The sequence below is a fragment of the Hirundo rustica genome, chromosome 2 (assembly GCF_015227805.2).
Source record: "Hirundo rustica isolate bHirRus1 chromosome 2, bHirRus1.pri.v3, whole genome shotgun sequence".
NCBI classification, from domain to species: domain Eukaryota; kingdom Metazoa; phylum Chordata; class Aves; order Passeriformes; family Hirundinidae; genus Hirundo; species Hirundo rustica.
In genome coordinates, this window is record NC_053451.1 from 15670852 (window position 1) to 15693602 (window position 22751).

Here is a 22751-nt window from a genome sequence, read left to right on the forward strand (position 1 = left end):
TCACATAGTTAGACCTGGTGAAAACTTTATTCTCAGAGTCTCCCACATACATCAGGCACCATTTATAACTCACTACAGCCTCTTGTAGATGAACGTGAATATACTGCAATAGCATAGCTGTGGCAGGTATCTTACACAAAGGTCCGTGTTGGAGAGGATGAAACAGGAAAACCTTACAAATATGATTGCTTGTGTGATATATGTTTTGAAATAAATTCGTGTTTCAAGTGTATTATATGTTATAACCTAAAAACTGTGTTACAAGCTGGGGTTCCCAAAAACCGTGGGGACGTTTCTGGCTGCCAAAACTAATTTGCAATTGTAGAGATTCCAGACAATTGCAGGGCGAAGTCCAAATTTACAACAGAAAAGGACTGGCCGACAGGAGATGCCTCATCCATCAAGGGAGGGTCCGCAGCCTTCTCTGGTGATTGACACATGATACCAATCTAGAAGTGGGAAACCCAGAGATGTCACTATCAGCATCCCAATGCTGATTTCTCGGAACCCAATTCAAGCACTCGATTCTGCCAGGAAAAGCATTCGAAGCCAAGCAGCAAGAGAAAGAAAATACATGAATATGCGCAGCAGACACAAACTAACAATAAATTGCCTCAGGGAAGAAAAACTGTGTAAAAACTGCTCCCTGAACCTAGGAGATCGTGAACAGGGAGGATAGGTCCCGTTGTGGACGTCCCTGCATTCACCCAGCTTCGATAACCCGGGATCGAGGTTGTCTCTTTTATTGTGTCTGCCTCAGATTGTTTTTAAAATGGCAAAATAAAAGTACTTTATATTAAATTGGCTGTGCATCCTCTATAACACTTGGCAAAAGATTCTAACAGCATGAAACCTACAAATGAAATAGAAATGAAAGCAAGCTTTGAGATGTAGGATGCCAAGCTGGAAGACAGTGATTGAGTTAGCTGAAGGCAAGATCCCTGTTGATTGAGAAATACCCCTACCAGACAAAAGGATGCCAAGGGTCCAAGGGGGAGGGGCCCTGCCAAGGTGGCAGGGAAAAGGAGTTAGAAACTAACTTTTAGGGTTTGGAATGTAGCGCAGTATGGTAATGTAGTAGTTCCTATAGGCTGTATGTAAATTCTGTAGCATTTGTGTCTTGTACTGGTTGGTTATTATAAACTAGAATATTCAATACAGAAGCAGATATAATGTATTGTTACAACATCAGAAGAAACATGCATTCACAAAGCTGATAAACAGAAAACTCTGCGATCAAAGACTTTTAGTCTTTGAAATTCCTTTTTATGCAAGAAATCTGTTTCCTAACTTGTTCTGACAAATGTCACAGGTAGAGGAATTCTTTCTCTAAGGGAAGATTTATGATCTATAGGATAGTTTTATTTTCTGTATTTTTCAAATACTGGATTATTCAAATACATAGTGCTCTTTGATTTGTGTGTCTCCATGTTCAGCACAAAGAAATGAAATACGGGAATGGGAAAGTGACTATACTCATTATCTATAGGTAACTTTTTGGCACCAAAATATTATCCAGTGTGCTCAACTAGAAAGTGTTGAGGTTCTAGCATAGAATGATGCAGTAGGAACAGGGTTCTCTGCTGGAAAAGCTATGTTTATTCTCTTCTTTATGTTGGTCATCATGTTGACAGGCATATCAACACCCCAGCCTATGGATTTGAGTAGGGACTGCCGAAACACCACACACAGAGGGTTGCTCTTCATGGGAGGATTTCAGTTGGTATCTCTTGAGAGGTCAGGGTAACAGCTGAAATGTCACAGGACATACCCAGAGCAGAAGTAATTGTAAGGATAAGCCAGTTCAAGATTTGTCACCTCCAAATAGCAAAACAGAAATGAGAATGTAACTCTCCTTTCTTGGAGAAGACTCCAAGGAACCACCAGCAACCAAACACCTGAGATGCATCTCAGTTTTCCTCTGACTAGGTCACAAGTGCCTTGGTAGCTTCTGGACCCAGTGTGGCCAATGGCCACAACACAGATCTTCTGAACTCACAGAGGCAGGGACTGAGGCCATTTGCACTTTTAAGTGGAGTTTCAAGGGGGTAAGTTTAGTCAGCCTGGAAAGAACAAACACAGCTGCAAAATCTGAGCAAGAACAGTCAGTAAGGTCTTGTTTCAAGAATGCCTCTGAATAAATTTTATGTTCAGTTGAATGTTGCTTCAGTTCTTCCCGGAATCAGGACTGAATACCAAAACCTCCAGACTCGGGGGATTAAGAGAGGTTGATTTCACTGGGATACAGTATCTCCTTTTTGCAAGCTGCTTTTTCATTTGTTACTACATGGATACACTTGAAAAGAAGAGAAAGGATACACTGGAAAATGTTTCAATGCATTCTGATCTCCATGAACCAGCAGTAACCTGCAGCTGATGCCACAGCTTTTGCATTCTCAAACTGCTCAGACACCCAGCTCAAACTAAGAGCATTCAGTATTTTTAAATTCTTGAAGAGACCCACTCTTTGTGGTTTGCATATAAACCTGAGAAAAACAATAGTCTTAATGCTGAAAGATGATGCTTTAGGTAATGTGATACGCTATTCTGAAGTCAAATAGCTGCTGCAGAATTACGGTTATCTTTATAAATACATGGAACATTTTAAATCATAAAGATCTGGAACTGCATATAGTAGAGGATAAGTAAGTTTGAACAACATGCATGACAAATGTAAAAAGTATTACCTGGTGACCTACAGTTTTAAAATGCCCAAGACACATTCAAAAGTAATCAGATGCTCACAGTCTCTACCCTAATGTCTTTGCTAAGGCTGAATCTCCTCATTACTGGTAAATAATATGATTTAAAAATCCTGTATTTATGCAATTGAACTGAAGTCAAATCTAGTATGTTTTAATATTTGTTTTGCATTTTTTCTCCCATTTGTGAGTTTTGCTGATTCAGTATTTTTATACTAAAATCAAAGTATCATTTGCTGATATAAAAGGCATTTTAGCATGTTTGCAATGTATAGAGTTTTTAAGTCCAGGTAAAAGTAAATTAGTTATAAATTAGTGTATTTCACACACAAAAATTCTCCTTATGTTAACATTTCAGTTCATAAACTAGTAACAAACTGCTTAAAAAGAGGCACTCAAAAAATCTGCACTTGGCCAAAAACAATACGCATAATTTTTTAATTACTAGAAAATTCTAACAGCCCTTCTCCTTGTAACATGCTCATCAGACCAATATGCACAGTGATCATTGGGCATTATTAGCTGGAAAGTAGAAATGGAAAACAGTTTCAATCTTCCTTGTTCTTGCTCATTCCCCTCGTTTCAAGGAAAGGCACAGTGGTTATCTCAAGTTGACACTTTCCCCTAGAATAAGCCCCGACAGCTGCTTCTTGTGCTTTTGAAACAGTTTGTTGAACCATTTGCACCACTTGCACATTTCTACATGGTAAAAGCCCCACTCTCATGTGCTGCAGATGAAGCTAAGATACTCATTAGACACTAACTTATAGGAGCTGTTTCTTTGGTCACATGTTGTTTAATCATGAAACATGATGGTCCAGAGTAGACAGTATTTTTATTCATCTTCAGCCTTGGCAACCTTTCCAGTTTATTTCAACACCTGGCCACATGTGTTGATGCAAAACCCAATCCTATTTGTCCCTGAGGAAATAGCACTGTCCCAAACAGTGCTGGCTGTTTCAATATCCGTGTGAAGCCATGTTAATTGTTTCCTTGAATATCCAGGATACGGAGGAGGTGGGGAATACTGTACCACAGTCTATGGGGTTGGAGTATAAGGTGGAGGTAGATCAGCTGGGTACTCCATTTCGTAATCATAACTGTATGGTGGTGGAGCCACTGAAATGTGAGAAAAAAGAACACAGAGTTTAAAAAACTGTTTTTCAGATGCAGCCTTCAAGTATTTTCTTACTGATATCCAGACTTGCATGCAGCTGATATAAAACCTTCTGGCAATGCATTCATTTTTTTTTTCCAGCTGCCATTACACAGTCAATTTATATCAATGTAATCATTGTTTATTGCCCTTTCCTCAACTCCTTAGCTGTGTGCCTACCAACAGGCTGTGCCGGCAAAAGTGTTTGAGTGCCTGTATGGCAGGTGATACCAGGCAAATGTGGCAGAGCCAAACATTTCTGGGGGACAAAGACTGAGTTTATCAGATCCATTCCCTTCCACCTCCTTCCGCAGCACAGGTGTTTATGTCATGTCAAAATGATGGCAGCCAGGGTTCTTGATCTCCACAGACACCTCAAACACCCTCTGGATCTCCAGGTGTGTGATGTGCCACACCATGGCAAACAGCCGCATCACACCTCCCAGGGCAAATGCCAGACAGCACAGCTTGGGCTCACGAAGAACAAAGCTTTCACCTTGTTCACACCAATGGGGACATCTGAGGAGAGCCCAACATTCATATACTGGGTCAGGCATTCAGGAGACAACAAAAATATTCAGAAATAGCTGAAAACTTTTTCTCAATTACTTCTAATAACTTTAAAGAAAAAGGATTCATTCACTGCCTAAAAAGACAGCGAATGCTGCAGAATGATAGCATGGTAAGAACTAAAGGTTCTGTATCAACATCTAATTAGAATAGTCTCTATGATTTTTAAGGTCCAGAGTGTGCTCATGTCTCCATTTATGTCACCACAGATCCTCTCCTGTCCCCTCTGCAGATGTCTCAGGCAGACTGGCAATGAAATAGTACTAGCATAGAGGGGAAACAGAAACCTAGGATGTGATGGGAGGTGGAGACTCAAATCCCAGGGCTCCATGAAAAACATGCCCTGTTCTCTTGAACACTGGGCTGCTGCTGCTGTGTCTGAGGCAGAAAGAAAAGTGTCCTCATACTTGCTGTTCCTCTCCAAAACAGGTAATGGCAAGGGCAATGCTGGCCACAAGCCATGCAGCCAAACCAGGTCAGTCATTATTCCAGAAGTGTTCATGATAGCAGGAAACACAGAAAACATTTCCAAGTTTCCTCATCCTCCAAAACCTGCTGCTGCTGAGAGGAAGAACTGCTGAAACTGATGTTTGCACTAGAGGCCTTGAGTAGTAGAGTAAAACTGCCTAGAGACTGAGAGATAAGGGTGAGTCATTGCAGGAGCAGACTTGGTGAGGAAAAGGTTAGAGCCCTGGAGTTTTCATTTTGCTCCTGTTTTTACAGATTGCAGCAACTATTCATTTTGAAGTAGGTCTTCAGCAATTCATGGTTGAGAATATTGCCATTTTCTCTCATACTGATTACTTTCAGTCTAACTGGAACATAATGGTGTGACAGAGAAAACAGACCTTAGGACTGGTATGATAAAGGAATACATATAAAGTATTGCATGGCTTGTCTATAAGTATACATGATGCACCTGAGGTTTGCTGCAACCTTTGCAACAGAAGGGAATATAAAATCAGGGGATCTGTGAGAGTGGGATGACAAGACTTCATGTATGGAACACCTTTGCATTTTATTACAATTAACTCCCAAAGTTATCCCAAGGCAATTGCTCCTGGATTTGTAATTAACCACGTCACTGAATTGCATAAACACCATTATGCTGCATCCAGGGTCTGCTTATCTCTTCAACAATGTGGTCACTTTCATATGGCAGATGCAGAATCCAGGCAAATGTTCTTTGCAGACCCCTGCTGGCTTGGTGCCACCTCCTTTGCTGCTCCTAGAGTGGTGCAAGTTGACAAGTGTGGTGAAGTGGGTGGCTCTACACCAAGCTGGCTCATACATAGCCCTACGTACTAGCTCACACTCACTTTGGACACAACTGCACTGCCCCAGAGGCACAAGGGGTCCCTACTGTCCCCTGGGATGCCGCAGATCCTGTGACACCTCTGGCTTAGATTCTGAGCCTTCCTGCTGCTGCCTGCACATAAAAAAAAATTACATCAAAACGATTTTAACTCAAAGACAAGCCTGCACTGAGCATGTCCAACACTCACTAACTCTGACCAAGGCACAAACAGGTACCTCAGCACCATGTCCCCACCTGGGACTGGGAGGTTAGAACTAGATGATCTCTAAGGTCTGCTCCAACCCAAGGCACTCTAAGATTTTATAAACGTTGTCCAAATTTGTATTCCAAGTTCCAGTTCAGGCATGTTGCCCGGTGGATGCAGAGATCAAGCACTGCACTAGCCAGCAGTCTCTCCTGGGACACACAGTACAGAACACCCTGCAGAGATGCCCATATGCTTTTGTAGAAGTCACCTGTTACCTTGCAGCACCCAGCAGTGCTTGTGAGCTCTGGGCAAAACACAGTCAGCTCAGGTCGCATTAGCATCACCACTCAAAGCCTTTGCACTATGGTCCACAGACCTTATAGTCCAGGTTTTCTCCCTTCTGTGATATGCCTGGCCCCATTGGACAATGCAAAGGAGCTGGCTGCACATGTACAAGAACAAATACAAAAATCAGAACACAAGAGAACAACTGATCTATTGCCAGAGAGCCTCTGGTGCAGGGAGATGGTTTGTCCTGTACTGTTAACATGGAGTTGGTTGGAGACAGAATTACAATAGGACTCACCAAGGATCATCGACAAAAAACCTGGTTTATTGTTCAGGGCTTCCTTTTATAGGGGTTTCAAAACTCCCAGGTTTAGTCAACTGATTGGTTGGGGTTTCATCACCGCCCAGCTCTCTGGCCAGTGATGTGTCTGCATTCAGGGTAGAATGGGATTGGCTAGGGGTTCCCTGCTTGGGTTCAAATCCATCCTATCTTTGCTAACCCAGGGACTTGTTAATTTTTAGGCTGGTTGAGTTTGGGGGTCTGTTATGGCCAGATTTATCTTTGCAGCTACAGACCAGCTGCATCTGTGACACTGTACAATGCAGCACTGCCCTGAGCAAGGACTTGACGTGCTCCTGCAGGCACCATGAGCCACCCATCTGTGAAGTGTGTCACCTGGTCAGATCGCCTTAGCCCGCTCAGCAGCTGAATAAACCCTCCCAGCCAGAGCTGCGCTGCCAGACACCGCATACTGAGCAGTCCTGCCTCTCTCAGCAGGAGCTGTGCTGTTCCTTTCCAGACTGAGAAGAACCCCCTGCTGCAGTCACATTCCCTATTTACTATCTGTCAGAGACTGAAATAGTTAACGCCTCAAACACTGATATAAAAGTTTTTCCCATTATAACAAAAACTGTATTAAGAAGCTATTACCAAAGAAGACTCCCTGAAGATACCTGACTGGAACTTTGGACTGTAAGTTAAACCACCTAGAAAAGATGCTATTGTTCAATCATCTCAGGCCTAGGGAAAAGCAAACAAGGCTGAGGGAGAGGAATGTATCCACAGCAAAGCCAAATCCAGCAGATTATCTTCCCTGGCTGAGTTTGGGGTGGGAGACACAGCCCACAGAAGCCAGGTTTACTCCCCCTCTGAAACGTGACAGGGGAGGGGGGTTTTGGGTTAACCTCTGCTCAGAGGCAGTGAACACTCATCCTCCCTTATACAAACTAGCCCAGGCATCTGAGGGAGTATCATAATCCATCAAAGACCCCCCCAAAGTGCCCCCCAGAGTCATTCCTGAAGCCTTGCACCACAGGACTACACGTGATGCAACCAACCCAGAGCCTGTTGTAAGAAAAAATGGCAAAGTCCCTTTCCACTCCAGAGAGGTGCCTGGGTTTTCCTACCTAGCCTGAGCTATATTAACCCGTCAGAGTCTAAGCTTTTCAGGGTGACCATCATCACGGAGAAGACCAGATGGAGAGGATCAATGGAACATTGTTGGGATCCACGGAGTGGTGATATTTTCCTTATTCTGCTTTTCTCACCCACCTTTCTGACCCCCCCCACCTATTTTCTATTTCTTTCTTCCTTTCTCTCTCTCTCTCTCTCTCTCTCTCTCTCTCTCATATCAAACAAAAACCATACTATTGTCACTGGCATATGGTCTCATTTGCATCTTAATTCAGGCAGAGGCATTTCTAAGAAATTTAATGATCAGATCATGACACTGTGGAGCTATAACTGTCCAAGGATAACACTCCATCCATGACCACAGGCACTCTTGCAGTGCTGTCACTTTGCTTCCTTACCTGGGTACATGTTGATGGTGTTGATGTGCGTCATTTGGATGACCCCTACTTGAGTCCCATGGTTGCTGTTCATGCACATGCAGATGCAGATGGCAGTCCCAGCAATCACTCCCATTATAAATACTATGCCGAAAACAATTCCAGCTATCACTGTACCTCTGCAAGGGGAATGGAAACATGCAGTCAGACAAATAAGGTTTACAAAACAAAATTATTTTCTCAAGACCAGCCCCTGTGTGAGGAAAAAAAAATGCATATTTATTACTGACAATGGCTCAAATTTTGATCCATCAAGGCATGTGAATAGAAAAAAATGAAAGACATCTGAAACGAAAAAAAGTCACCTTTGCAATTGTGCTAGATCACTCTGCTGATTTACCACATATTAAATCCTCTCATTCCAGGGCCATCTGAATTTATCTGCTTTTAAACATTATGAGGAATAATTCCTTCCCTTTCCTCTCATCACATAAGATTTTGTTTTTCTGAAAGGCATTGGTATAATTTTATTTTGAAAAGAAAGGCTAGTTATCCCAGCAATATATTTCAGAAGAATACATGTCCATGATGTACTTTCACAGAGTGTTGTCATTGTTTTATTCTAGGTCAAAAAGTCCTTCTGCTATGCTTCTGAGCAGCATCCTCTTCCAAAGAATGAGTGGTATAAAGCATAAAACACCCACCCCTTTCACACATCTGCTGCTTCAGCCAGTACATGTATTTGAGGCTTAAACAATTTATTTTAAAATGATCCAGAGGAAGGAATTCAACTCAGCTCCTGAAATAATGAAGCAGACTTTCCTTGAAATTTTAATATAGAGAAAGCAAAGAAAGCCTTATTGCCCTTGCATATTGGTGAAAAATCTTACAAAAACTAAAAAAAACCTCACTAAGAGACTAAAGAGCTCCCAGTAATCCTAAGAGCAAAATCAGCCTTTTTGATGAACCCTACTTCACTCAGGTTTGTTGTCAGCTACAGGCAGTGAAGCATATGTTATATGAAAAATGGTATTTATAGCCTACCCTTTCATGAAAAAAGCCCAGTGACTTGATAGAAATATTCTTACTCTGTGCATTTCTTATCTTTCAGCAAAGACTTCAAATTGCAACCTTGCTGGCAACCTTTCTACTGGATATTTTAATCCATCCAAATTGTTTGTCAGCATGAATAAGCCTCACTAGATGTTATTGCAAAGTCGAGAATACAACAGGCAGTGCAATACAACAAATATTAAGAGCAGTCTAAACCACAGTTAAGATTTCCCACAGAAGCATGGGAAAACACAACAGGCCTGATTTCAAAATGCTGATAGTCTGCTTGCTTCAAAAAACTCGGCAAGAGTCAGGATGGACTCAATACTTGAAAATGAGACCTTCTATTTAGGAACCTAAATATGAATTTAAGAGCTTGGTTTTAGGCCCCAGCTATTCAGGAACTTGGCCATGATTTGCAGAACAATCACTTAATTGTACAGCATAAGTAAACACAGACCATATGGTGTTGTAATAAATATGCTGCCAGAGAGCTAAATTGTTTTCTGCTGCTCTGTAGCAATGAATGAAGAGTGTGCAGGGAGAACAATTCCATTATTATTTTGCAGAATATATGAAGGCCTAATTAACAAAAGCCTAACTCATGACAACAAGCACCTGGTTGTAAAACAAGTAGCTTTGTATTAACCACCATGAGAAACTGAGAAACACAACCACAATAACTAGCATCTAAGAAAAAGTAAGTCTTCTCCTTTCAAAGATGCTCTTGGAAGATGTGACCAACATTATCACTACCTTGAGCAAAACTGTCATAGGAGACAATAGTTTGATTCAGGACACGTTGAAACTATACTCTCTTCATTCCAGAAGATTAATAGTAATATCACAATTTAAAAACTGTGGTAGCCCTTTTACAAACAAGTGATTCGCTACTGCTTTTGCTACATTCACTTAGCGGATGAAGCACTGTGAGCACTGCATCAGAGTTGCAGGGAACTCCCTTATGCAGAAATAATCTCTCTCCCAGCTGGATTCCCAGCAGCAGAACCAGTCACTGCTGACCACTGGCCTCCAGTCTTGCATTGCTTTGTTCATGGTCCACTGCTGCTCAGCTCCCGCACCCCTGGTACACTCTGCCTGGCTGATCTGCTCAAATCCCAGGAACCACAACAGTTTCTTGTGCTTCCAACCAGCTGCACCCTGAGGAAAACTCAACCTCCATCCTTAAAATTGACAGAAGCATGTAAGACACAGCACACGTTACCTTCCCAGTACTAAATTATAATTCTTGGATTAATAAAGCCCATTGTATAATACAGTTTAAACAGTTTTCCTCCACTGTTTTCAAAGACAAAGGCATCCCATTTGCTCCAGAAGTGTTCAGCCAGATTCCATACTCCATCTGTGCTGAGAAATGGATTGCACTCTTCATGGGTAAGACACAGCTGTAGAAAGCCCCTCTGCATCTGCCTCCACCTGAAACTCAAAAAAGGCTGAAGTCCACTACTGGAAAAGGCCTCTCAGCCTAAGCACAACTGTACTGATTGAGAGGACTTAGGGAGATGTACTCTTTAAAATGTATATAACAGAACACATATAACTCCATACCACTCTGTAATGATGAGTCAGAATGTAAACTCACTCTGACTCAGAGACCTGCCCTTAAAGCCCCTCACAATGGTGCCAGTGAAACCAGGAGCACATCGCCTCCACATATCAGGCTGCATCTTCTCAGCATCAAATCCTGGCAAGACAATGGTGACGTAGCAGCTTTTCTGGGCACACAGCACAAAAAGGAATGTTAGTTCTTTTTCTGGAAAGCCTATAACTAGAATATATGAAGAAAAATAAGCATATGTTTTTTCTGAAAGGGTAAGGTTTCTCTTTGCCCTGTTACAGAATTTTTGAAAATAAATATCCTATAAGCAAATATGCCTTATTATAAAAGCCTGCTTGCTTTGTCCCTCTTTATTTCATTGATATTTTAGACTTCTGTATAGAGACACATAGGGATAGAGTGGGTTTTAGAGCTGTTCAAGGGAAAGTGCCTAACAGGAAAGGAACACTGTAAAGCAAAAAAAAAGACTTAGAAACTACACAACAGAGTCACAGAGCAACTAGGAAGTTTTTAAAAAAGGGGAAATTTTGAAATTGAACACTTTGAAGGAAAACATTATGCAAAGTCCTTCACAGAAACAAAGCCAATGAAGAAAATAGGACTGCCACAGAAAAATAATGCATGGAAAAGTAAAGACCGAGAGAGCAAAAATAATTTTAAAGCTGTGGAAATGTCAAGAGACATTGTCAAGATGAAGATCAGATATTTAAAGAAGAAGCTTTCCTCCTGTTTTTAGCAACAACCCACTGGAAAGAATATAAATCTCATTCCCAGATTAACATTTCTGGCCCCGACAGATTGGTTAATTTTTTACTGTATCACTTGATGGATTTCTTTTCTGCAAATCTGTCCAGTCTTGACCTAAGCTCAGGTAAATTTTAGCACCCACAGCCTCAAGTGGCATCACCCTGGTTTTTCTGAGTATTTTTAAAGCCTTCTACTTGTTCATAAGATGGAGTCAGTTTCTTTAGTTTCTGCACAATATTAAGAGCAGTATTTTGCTTTTCTCATGCATGGGAACATAAACAAACCTTTTGTTTTCATTCCCTGTCCTTTCTTTACATATTTCTAGCCTGAAAACAATGTAACAGACAGCTGGTCTGGCCAGTGGGGTGAAGGGGTAGAAGCCAATCCACAACCAGACAAAAAAATGTATAAAAATGAAAGAATAAACAGGCTGCTCTCTGGAGGAGCAGCTCTGCACTGCAGACCTCTTGTCTCCATGTTATTGCTCTGCGTGCTGCGATCGCAATGGCGAAGCATTTCCCAGCTTAATTATAAAAGAATCATATAGTCACAGAACGGTTTAGGTTGGAAGAGACCACCTAGTTCCAACCTCCCTGCCATTGGCAGAGATGTCTTTTACTAGATCAGCCCATCCAAGCTGGCCTTAAACACCTCCAGGGATAGGAGTTCTCTGGGCAACTTGTTCTATAATTTTGCCACCCTCTCAGTAAAGATTTTTTTCCTAACACCTAATCTAAACCTGCCCTCTGTCAGTTTAAAACCATCATGTATCTGACAAACTGGCCCCTCTGCAACTATTCTTAACTGAATATCCAGTAGTTTTCTCTGGGGCTCCTAGCCCTCAGCTCATCACCCAGAGCCCTCAGCTTTTCACCCAGAGCCCTCAGCTCGTCACCTACCAGCTGTGCCTTCCTTCTGCACCGTGCATGATTTTACATTTTTTAGAATCATGCCTGGCAGCCAACTCTTCTCCTGCAGAAACCCGGTCCCTCTTGGCTGTTCTGCCTACAGGGACTGCTTCATGCCTCGAAGCCCTGGCCACTCCTCACTGCACTTCTTTTCTCAACTTCTTTGGTTGTTTTCTGAGAGCATGCTATTAGATTTGCGTTTTCTTGGCTGTCAAACAGTCAGGAGCTAAAGTTTTGTGACATTATTTACCATAGTACCAAGTTCCATTTCTGAGAGTAATGTCAGTCCTGAGCCTACCAAGTCCTGTAGGAGCTTGGGTTATTTCCACCTGGATGTACCACGTAGTGTTTATGGGCCCTGGATTTTCTGCCTCAGTGCCTGGACTTTTGTCCTCTGCTGCAGGACACAGGCTCAAGCACAGGTGAGCTTGAGCCACCAGTTTTGCCAAAGCCCAGCTCATTCCGTGATACTGTATCAATTTAGAAACTCTCTTTGTAGAAGGGATCTCTGCACCAGAGATGCATGAAGGTATTTTCATCCTCTAAGTGCTAACATTAGCAATTTTACAACTATTTGATCAAGTATGGCAAGTTGTTAGAAGCATGTGAGGATCAGATCAGTATTCCCACTCTGTCTTCACAATATTCATTACCATGTTACTGCAAGAAAGATGCGCCATTCTCAGACTTCTCTTCACACAGCTGATCTCTTTCATCTCATAATTTTCCTAATTTCCAGTACTTTGTTAGTTCTCCAATTAATTTATTGCCAACTCTCTGTATCTATGATTTGGTGGCACTGCATCTCTAGAATAATATTAATAATAATGTGTGCAATACACTTTTAAAAATTGCTTCTAATATTAATAAATGCCCTTTAATTTCTCACCCTTTAAGGCATTTGAAAAGAAGCACTGTGTCAGTGTCAAATGGCGACAAAGCTGATTTTTTTAAAACTCACTCTCTGAGATAATAAACAAAAAAAAAAAAAAAATCAATAATCTTTGGTATTCTGATCCAGACATTTTGGTTCAAAAAAAATACTCTTTGGACTCTTAATCAGACTCAATGTGCTTTGGAGGGAGGTAGTGTTGGACTATTTATTCAGTTTGGTTGAATCTCTTGGTTATTTGGACTGATAACAGAACTGCAGCAGCATCACAGACCATTTTCTCTGGCCTTCACCAGAGCAGGCAGACCAGTTCTGCGGCATTTGCCCCTCCCCACTCCCTTAATTTTTATACGGATAAAACCATACAGTGAAGGATCCTCTAAGAGACTGATTTTGCTGTCCAGAGTATTTTGGCTGGGGTACCTTGAAAAGCTCATGGCAAAAGGTGGTGGAGGAGAGACTGAATCACCTGAGGTACCCCATGGCTGAGTCAGCAGCCTTCTCAGCAGAGTTTTACAGCCCTGGAAAAAGGGGTACACCAGGGTAACATGGACTGTAAAACCATCCAACTTGGAAACCAGTTAAGTAGTCAAGCTAACTGCTGCTTCCTCTTTTAGATTAAATAATTACAGAGTAGCAACACAAATGGACCAGGCCTGCCTTTGAGGCTTTGCTTTGTGAGGCGTATTTATACAAAATTTCATCTAGTACTTCTTTTAAATACACTTTTTTACCACAGAGTGGAAGGCGATGATTGTCTGCTTCTGTAAAGAAATCCTGTATGCCTATGTTAAAACTGGGTACAGACTGTACTTGAACAGTATTTCCCTTCTTCTGCTCCTCCTTGGTTGTACTTAAGGTGTGTTGTTAATGCTTAATTCTTTACAGATAGTTTCCTCCATGCCATTCCCTCTCTACCATGTTATATTTGCTGGACTCAAGTGCCAAAATACCCTGAGCAGGAGCCTTGTACAATACTCTGAGCAAGAGCTGTACAATGGAAGGATAGTGGGCAATCATTCCAGTTCCTCACCTTCCTCCCCCAGCTCCATGTGATCAGATCACCACTCTAAGACTGCTCCACAAGCTACATAAATCTTACAAAGGGTTAAAGGACATGCTGCCCATCAGTACTGCCACATCTGAGCAACAGGGTACCTCCTACAGCTCATTAAAAGGCTGCTGAGTGATTGAAGCACAAATGTGGCACACTTGCAAAAATAAACAGAAATATCAAATAATCTGTAAACCAATTGGATATGTGCTTACAGCTTGTTCTGGTTTGGGCTATTGTCAGACAGACTTTTCGGAAAATTTGCCTTTTGAAAAATATGTAGACATTTTACACTTACTTCCTTTATGCCAAACCATATGCTCTTCTCTCTAACCCACTGCCAGATGTGCTGCTTGCCAGCAGCGCTGCAACATGCTTCAAATAAGCAGTCCTGGAAAAGCCATGGTAGCTGCCACTGTAAAGGGAATAGAAATTTCCTCTAGCTTGCTCCCAAGCTGCTTCCCCTGCCTGAGATCTTCCTGCACCCCCAGACAGAAGGGTTAGATGGAGGGATGCCATCATTTCCACCCTGCTTACAACCCAAAGCAGAGGGAATGATGCATGAAACATAGTTGGGAGGAGCATTCTGCAATATAGCAGGCATAGCACTTACTATATACAGCAGTGTTCTTAACTGATTGTGGTTAACTGCACACATTTTAACCAGCCCATCCTGCCCAGCATTTTCATCAGATCAACATGTGCACACATGCAGATGCTGGCTTTGAAACAGAGAATCTATCTGTCTTGGCACTTCCAAAATTTCAGAACATTGCTGGAATGACGAAAAAACCAACCCAAAAATTTGAATTAAAACAAGATATTTTAAAAGGGCAGAAATACACAAGTAATAAAGAAGAAACCTTCCCTTTTTTACCTTTTATGTGAAAGAATTCTGATTAAGATATTGCAAGATTTTCTGTTACCACTTTTCACACTCATGCTCTCCTCTGTCCTTTTGTTGCAGCAGTCACTGCTGCCCCACCTTTCCCCCTCAGACATCCTGTTCCCTGCAGTCATGACCTCCTCTTGCTCTTTAATGTGCTTTACATGCTTTCCTGGAAAGGAAATAGAAGCCATAACACAACTCTCATTTTCCAAAATGTTCCTTGCTGTGCTCACAAATTCAAGGCCCAATGTGGTGTTCACTTAAATAGAAAAATATGGTTCAACTATTTCTAGTACAGCATTTGCTTTAATTTGGGGATTTTTATTTTTAATGATTGCAGTTTGCATTGCTGGCTGACCCTGCCATATAAAATACTTCCTGAATCAACAGCAACAGGAGAGTTTGAAATTACTGCTTAAGTTCCACCTCTCTAAGCATCAAACACAAGAGAAGTCAGGATCAGAGTGGGCTTCCAAAATGATCAAAAAGTTATTAAACCCCAGTTACAGATCACCTTTGGCAGCTGGGTTACTGAGTATAGACACCTACGAGAATCACAGGGTCATGATATTTCTAGTAATTCTTAACATACTCTTTCTGACACTGATTTTAATTATAGTAGCTTCTACAAACTCCATGAGCTCAGTGCAGGTGAATCCTGCAGCTCCCCTTCTGGGGAGCTCTTGCTGGAGCAGCCTAAGTTACTATTCTGACTTCTGGCGATCTTACCAGTTATATCCTGAAATCTCTGACCTATCGACAGCCAAACCTGCATGGTTTTACCCAGGAGTATATCTAGATGGTATTTTTACCAAGCCTGAAGCAAAACCTGTAGAGTCACAGTTGCCAGAAAGAGCAATAGTTCAGCACCTTTTGGCATATCTGCTGTCTGCCTTATGCCCATAACAAATCCTGAAAACAGTCACAGATGACATGATTTTGATGTGCCAGGGAACATTCTGCACAAAGATGACTAATTTTTGATCAGTGAGACAACTGTGCAGACATTAAAGGAAAGGGTCAAGAGATAGGGCTTTTAACACTTGCACCAAGGCAGGATGCAAGTGATGCACAGATTAACTGATTTTTTAAAAAAGAAGAACTGCAATGGCTGTAATCAAAAAGAGCAAGAGCCAGGAGTGTGCCCAGGTGGCTCAGAGGGCCAGTGGCATCCTGGCCTGGATCAGGAATGGTGTGGCCAGCAGGAGCAGGGAGGTCATTCTTCCCGTGCACTCGGCACTGGTGAGGCCACACCTTGAGTGCTGTGTCCAGTTCTGGGCCCCTCAGTTTAGGAAGGACACTGGGATGCTTGAGTGCATCCAGAAAAGGGCAACAAGGCTGGTGAAGACATAGAACACAAGCCATATTAAAAATGACTGAGGGAGCTGAGGTTGTTTAGCCTGGAGAAAAGGAGACTCTGAGGTGACCTTATCACTCTCTACAACTCCTTGAAGGGTGGCTGTAGACAGATGGGGGTTGGTCTCTTTCTCCAGGTAGCAACTGACAGAACGAGAGGACACAGTCTCAAGCTGCGTCAAGGGAAATATAGGTTGGACATTAGGAAAAAGTTTTTCACAGAAAGAATGATAAGGTACTGGAATAGTCTGCCCAGGGAGGTGGTGGAGTCACCATCCCTGGATGTGTTTAAAAAAAGACTGGATGTGGCACTCGATGCCATGCTCTAGCTGAGGTGTTAGGGATGGGTTGGACGCGATGATCTGGAAGGTCTCTTCCAACCTACACATTCTGTGATTCTGTGATTCTGTAATCCCTCAAGATTTCCAAGTCAATGGGCTAAACAAGAGAAGTAAATGCTAGATATGGAAACAAATAGAGAGCTCTGCCATGCCCCAGGACATCTTCAGACATGCCCTTCATTTTCTTGCTGTTTCACCAAGCAAGCTATCTTGTCTTCATTGTTTCACAGCTCTCTATCCATTGCAGTCAACTTCAGTTGAAAAGTTTTGCATATCGAAGGCTGGTCCTTCTCACATTTCATTTTCTCCACATAAAACCATTTCCTTGACAGCCTTTCGTGTGCCATCCAGCCACTACTGCGAGCATTACAGCACGAGCTGTTGGTGCAGGTGATGCCACATGATTTTTGCCTTTTTCTTATATATGTTCTCTGTATTTTTCATACATGTATTCGTAGCTCTGAAGCCTATTGTTTTATTCGGGGCTAATTTTCCCAGTACTTTTCCCTACCTTTTCCCTAGTCAGAAAGACAAAATATATTTCAGAGCTCCAAGCCCCAGGGGGTACAAGGTCCCCTGTCCTATCTTGGTTCTTTCTGGGAACCAAGGCCCAAAACCAGCTCAAGACACATTTTCATGAAGTTTAGTTTTCACCTGAGGTGGGAGGATTCAGAGGTGGTGAACAGGGGGAAATTGCATCAGCACTTATATCTCTAATTGGTGAATTTTGTCAATTATGCTAATTTGCTAAACTTATAAAACTGTATGCACCATGTGTGGGGGTGGGCATTTTGTGCAATTTTTCCATATTTGCCTCTGGAAGTTTCCCATAAAGACCAAGCTTTATATTACCTCCTATAATAATATCTTGAAAGCACGTTGTTTTATTTCTAGGTTCCTTAATACATCACTGTCAGAGCTGAGAGCTAACCATCCTCTGCTGCCATATTTCCTTCATGTGGAACATCTTTTGTTGGGGAGGATGAAGCCAAAAAGCCCTATAAATATGATTGCCTATATTCTGAGAATGAGAAACCTGTAAGTGAGAGAGAATTGAAAGTAAGTTTTGATGTTTGAGATGTATTAGATACTGGATGTCTGGGAAAACAGTTATGTGACCATCTGAAGGTTACCTGCAGCCAGACCAAGGTCCAATGGAATGTTCTGTCTCACCCCTCAATGTATGGTTCATCCCACACCTGTAACCCTCCCATGAAGTATCAGGTATCTGTAACCCCATTGCCCAAGCCCTGTTCCAGCCCACCTTGAGACCCCTTATCTGGGGGCTTCAAGGGTGGGAGGTCCTCTTTGCTCTTTGTTTTTTGCTCTTCCCCACTCCCAACCTCTCCCTTCCCCCTCCTTCCTAGGCCTTGTCACGAGCTGCAGCCTGGCAGCTCAGAGCAAGGCCTCCACATCCCTTACAATAAACCTCATCTTCTAAAACCCAACTTCAGAGATCTCTCGTCTACATTTATCTACACCATCCTGGAGTCCTCAGCAGCAGCAGCAAAGCAATTTCTACAATCTTTGTTTCATTGGTTCCTTAGCCAATGAAAGAATTAAATGGTTGTTTGCAGAAAACCATCCAGCTCCTAACATGATAATCATACCTATTTATTGCAGTTTCTGAAAAATGACAATAAAAACAAACAAAAAATAGCAGCAGCACTCTCCTCTCCATTTCATTTAGAGGCAGAGTTAAAAAATTTAGACTTTCCCCGGCTGTTTAGAGCTAAGACAGGGCATCCTCCAGACATTTCACCAAAGTGCTTGTGCTAGCAGAGCAGAGGCCAGGTGACTCAAAAGGGCAGTGATGCCTTAAGTTTCCAGCTTTTATATTTTTCAGATTCTGTCCTGCTTTAGTATATAATGCAGAACTTCATATAGAGTGTTAGTAAGCTCTCATCACATTTTGGTCAGACAAAACAATCCTTCCAGGCCTGAGGACCAAGGTCATCATCACAGCCTCAGGCCCAAAAGTATAAACAAAAGTAAATTGGGGAGAGCAAACTGAGGGAATGTGACTTATGCAAACTGACCAAACTTATATTTGCCTGAAAAACTCGCGACTGTCTTCCATCTTGGCTGTAGCCTCTGTGAGGCTCCTGCACTGCCCACGGTGTATCTGCTAAAGGCCTTTAATAAATACCCACTTTATTCTCTAAGTCTGTCTAGCCTCTGTTCTAGGTAGCCAGTTCAAAGCATCAGCACCACTGGAAAAAACTCCCCCTGCCCATTCAGGAGGTAGCACTAACTCATACCAAACTCAACTGACCATGTACTGCTGGTTAAAATGCACCACAGAGTGAATTGAGGTAAGAACATAGTATTTCCCTGCCAGTTAAATCCTTTCCATAATGGGGTTGTCTTTGAGATGCAAAATACCACGGAATATAACTCTAGAAGATGCAGCTCTTCTACGCTGTGACCTTGGACTTTCTAGGTTTCCCTTAGGGACTCCCAGAGAAGGTCATGTTTCAAGCATTCAGTCTCAAAATACTCCTAACAGAGGCAAAAGCCCAGACTTGGCATTTGGTCCATGCTTTATATAAGATTGCATGTTTCTGTGTTTCTGGCTGAAGATCTCTTTCCTGATTTTGGAAAAGTTGAGCCCAACAGAAATATTTTTTTCCTTCTTAGTGGTTACTTCTGAAGACTAAAGTGGCCTAGAAGCTAATCTAGTAGCTTATGTAAATTGTTAAGACACATATAATATAGAAAGACTCTGCCTAAATGCAATGTAGCCCCTAAACAAACACTTGATGAATCATTGCAAGGAAGTGCACTCTCAGCTCCCAGCAGAGACAGGACAAGACAGGTGTGAGAGGAATGAACACAACAGTGTGCAGAGGGACAAGCCACCAAGCAAATGCCACAGACCATATATTACAAAGCCAATTGCAGCTCTTTCTTGTCTGAACTGAAATGGAAGAGCATCATAGAGACACTTATCCCTGAAACACTCCCTGCTCAAACACCCCATTTTTCTTGAGTCTATAGCTTTCCCTCAAGAGCAATCACTGATCTTCCTCTGGCATCTTAGGTTACAGCCTCATCACCTATGTAGAGGTTGCATGAGACCTAAGATCATCCAGAGTGGGTTTGTTTCAGGGATACACGCTTTTTCATGAAATGCTTCACTCTCAAATTAAGTATTGTTCTGTGACAGATGAGGAGACACCTGAGTGCAGCAGTGCCAGGAATGCAAACCATTTTTATCCACAACATCACTGGAAAGGCATCCAAGGAGTATAAACAAATTGGAGGCTTTAGCTCATCTTGCACCTTCTGGAAAAGACCAGCAATGCTCCTGCTCATTTTAATGGAATATTGTGTGGAGACCAGGACGGTGAGGGAGGGAGCACAGGGACCCACTTGCTGAAGTAGTGTCACGGCTGTTTCCAGTTCCCTGATGGCAACACCTGCACATGGAAAACAGTTTTGATTGCAAGGAGCCAAGCCACTTCCAATTCTGCAAAGTTGAACACACATGGAATGCATGGAGTTTTGCAGGAACTGGAATCCATGGTCCTTTTCTAGCATTGCTTCACCTGGACTCTTTCACTGACATTAATGAGCTATAAATCACTCCTGAAGCAGAAGCTCATTAACTTCTTTTTTTTTTTTTTTTTTTTTTTTTTTTTTTAAGTTATTAGAGAATGAAGGGAAGATAGAGGAGAGAATTTTGCCATTTAATGCAACAAAGGAGAGGAAAATTGTAACCAAAAATCCTTTTTCACAACAACAAAGTGAAAATAACATTGAATAAAACAAGGTAATAAAATATCTGAAAATTAACAGCTTCCAGCAAATAACACTACCTTAAAGACCAGAAAAAATTACTTTTGACCTTTTCAGAAATCTGATTCTCAGAATATAAACGGTTCCTCAAAAATAATTAATTAAATGCATTTATTAAATTTCAATTCAAATTAGAAGATTTTACTGCTTTTGGTATTCTATGTGTTAGACAAATTAAAAAGATTTAGGTTTGGTTGGTTGGTTGGTTGGGGGTTTTTTTGTTTGTTTGTTGGGGGTTTTTTGGGTTTTTTTTTACACATTGAATAATCTGCAGTGGTTCTTAGATGACCTGGGAGAAAAAGTCTGAATTAAGACGCTAAAAAACTAACATCATAAATTATTTTATTCAAAATGTCCTGGGATGACTTTATGATCTTTGTATCCCCAATTGTCTGTTGTGTTTATGCTGGATATTAAGTTCTGTACCTTTAAGACTGGTTCTGGGAGTGAAGTGGGAGAAAAAGAAGCGCAGAGTTTGTTATCAGAAACTGCACTTGCTCCCCTGCATCCTTCTTACGGACAGTATTGTCAGCATTGGACAGCAGGAGAGAGCTCACCTTTGCTTTTACTTTTTTGGCTAGCTGAGGCAGACAACCTCCCAGGACTGTGGTTTTTCTTTTTCTTGGAGCTGTTCAAATGTGCTCTGGGACTGAGTGCCCAGAAGAACATCAGAACTCACACCTGTGGCCCACTGGGCCTGGGACGCTGCATTCCAGCGCCAGAGGGACTGATAACAGACTGAGCAAGCTGAGCTGCAGCTCATGAGGGGGACTTTCTGAGTTTGTCATCTCTTCAGAATGGCAAAAGGTTTTGTTGTTTGATATAGTTCATTTTTGTGCTGGTGAATGCTTTGCCTGTTAAATAAACAGACAAGGTTTTTTCCACTTTTCTCCGAGGAAATCTTTTCCCAAACCTGTTGGGAGAGGGGCCGCTTGAATTTGCTTTCTAGAGGGACCCCATTCAGAAGTTTCTTCCCAAATTTGCCCTAAATCAGGACACCATTTTAAAAAGAAAATCATAAAATATGTGCATTGCTTGAGCAACCATGCAATAGATTTTTAAAACTGCAGTGCTAGCTGGAAATGTGTATTTTGCGTCAAAATAAAGCTATCTGAGCTTTGAATTACCCAGCAAAGGGATTTTTTTCTCATATCTTCATACAAAAATAATAAGACACTGAGAGCCTAATTTTAGAAATTCTAAAGCTGATTGAAAGAAAAAAAAATTTTTCACCTTTTCTTTTCTTTTTCTAATGTACTTTAATACTCAAATCTTACTCCATGAAAGCAATGAGAGCCTCTTTCTGCATTCTTTTCTTTGTTGTCAGATGTATAGCATCAATTCCATTTTTCTTTCCCATTCTCTCTTCGCAGGTACTGTGTCAGAGCTTATGAGAGCCACAAAGACCCACTGAGACTAAGGCAGAAGACATTCTGATTCTAAATCACCATTTGCAAAAACCTACAACGAACTCGAAAGTATTTACATAAGTCTTTGCAGGATTCAAAATTTATTAGGTAGCATAAGCAAATTATGTGATTGAATTTTAGTGGTTTAGAATACCCTTGTTAAGCATGCATGAAGTACTATTTACAAATGGAAAAGGCATTAAGTGCTTGGGTACATGAATCATTTTATGTTTCTACAGAAGAGGACTGAGTCAGAAAATGAAAAAAAAAAAAACAAACCTGAAAATTCAACTATAGTTACAGAAACATGCTGTGGCTCTTACAGGTTTCATTAAATGATGAAAGTTGCTTTACCTGAAGGCAGCTATGCTGGGGTACAGAAGTCACCACATGGTAAAGACATGCGCACACACATTAAGTAATGTTGAGCTAGGCTTGACCTCCTCTACCTCAGTTGAACACTGGGGGCTGGAGAAGAAAGAGCCAGTTACTAATGAGTCAGCAATCACTTCCCTTGCAAATGCATGACATCCTGGCCCATCTACCTGCATGGCCCGGGTGGAGGACAGAGAAACCCCACACAGTGAGGTAATGCAGAGGATCCAGCCCTTTGCTCCCCTTTCGCAGGAGATGGGACACTGCTTACTCCTGCAGAGCTGTGCAGAAGAGACACGCTCTGCGCCCTGGCCCCTTTCTCACAGTTTTGGTGA

At 41.8% G+C, this 22751-nt stretch overlaps 1 protein-coding gene across 1 annotated transcript in view; it reads right to left on the minus strand.

The window, feature by feature from the left end:
• Nucleotides 1-3134: 3134 nt before the first annotated feature.
• The window catches only part of LOC120748958 (uncharacterized), a 41284-nt gene continuing 21667 nt past the window's right edge, over nucleotides 3135-22751 (minus strand). Inside the window, exons 5-6 of the transcript XR_005699473.2 lie at nucleotides 8034-8191; nucleotides 3135-3821 (exon numbers count right to left, since the gene is read on the minus strand). The gene's annotated coding sequence lies outside the window, so the exon portion shown is untranslated. The remainder of the gene's footprint in view (nucleotides 3822-8033; nucleotides 8192-22751) is intronic.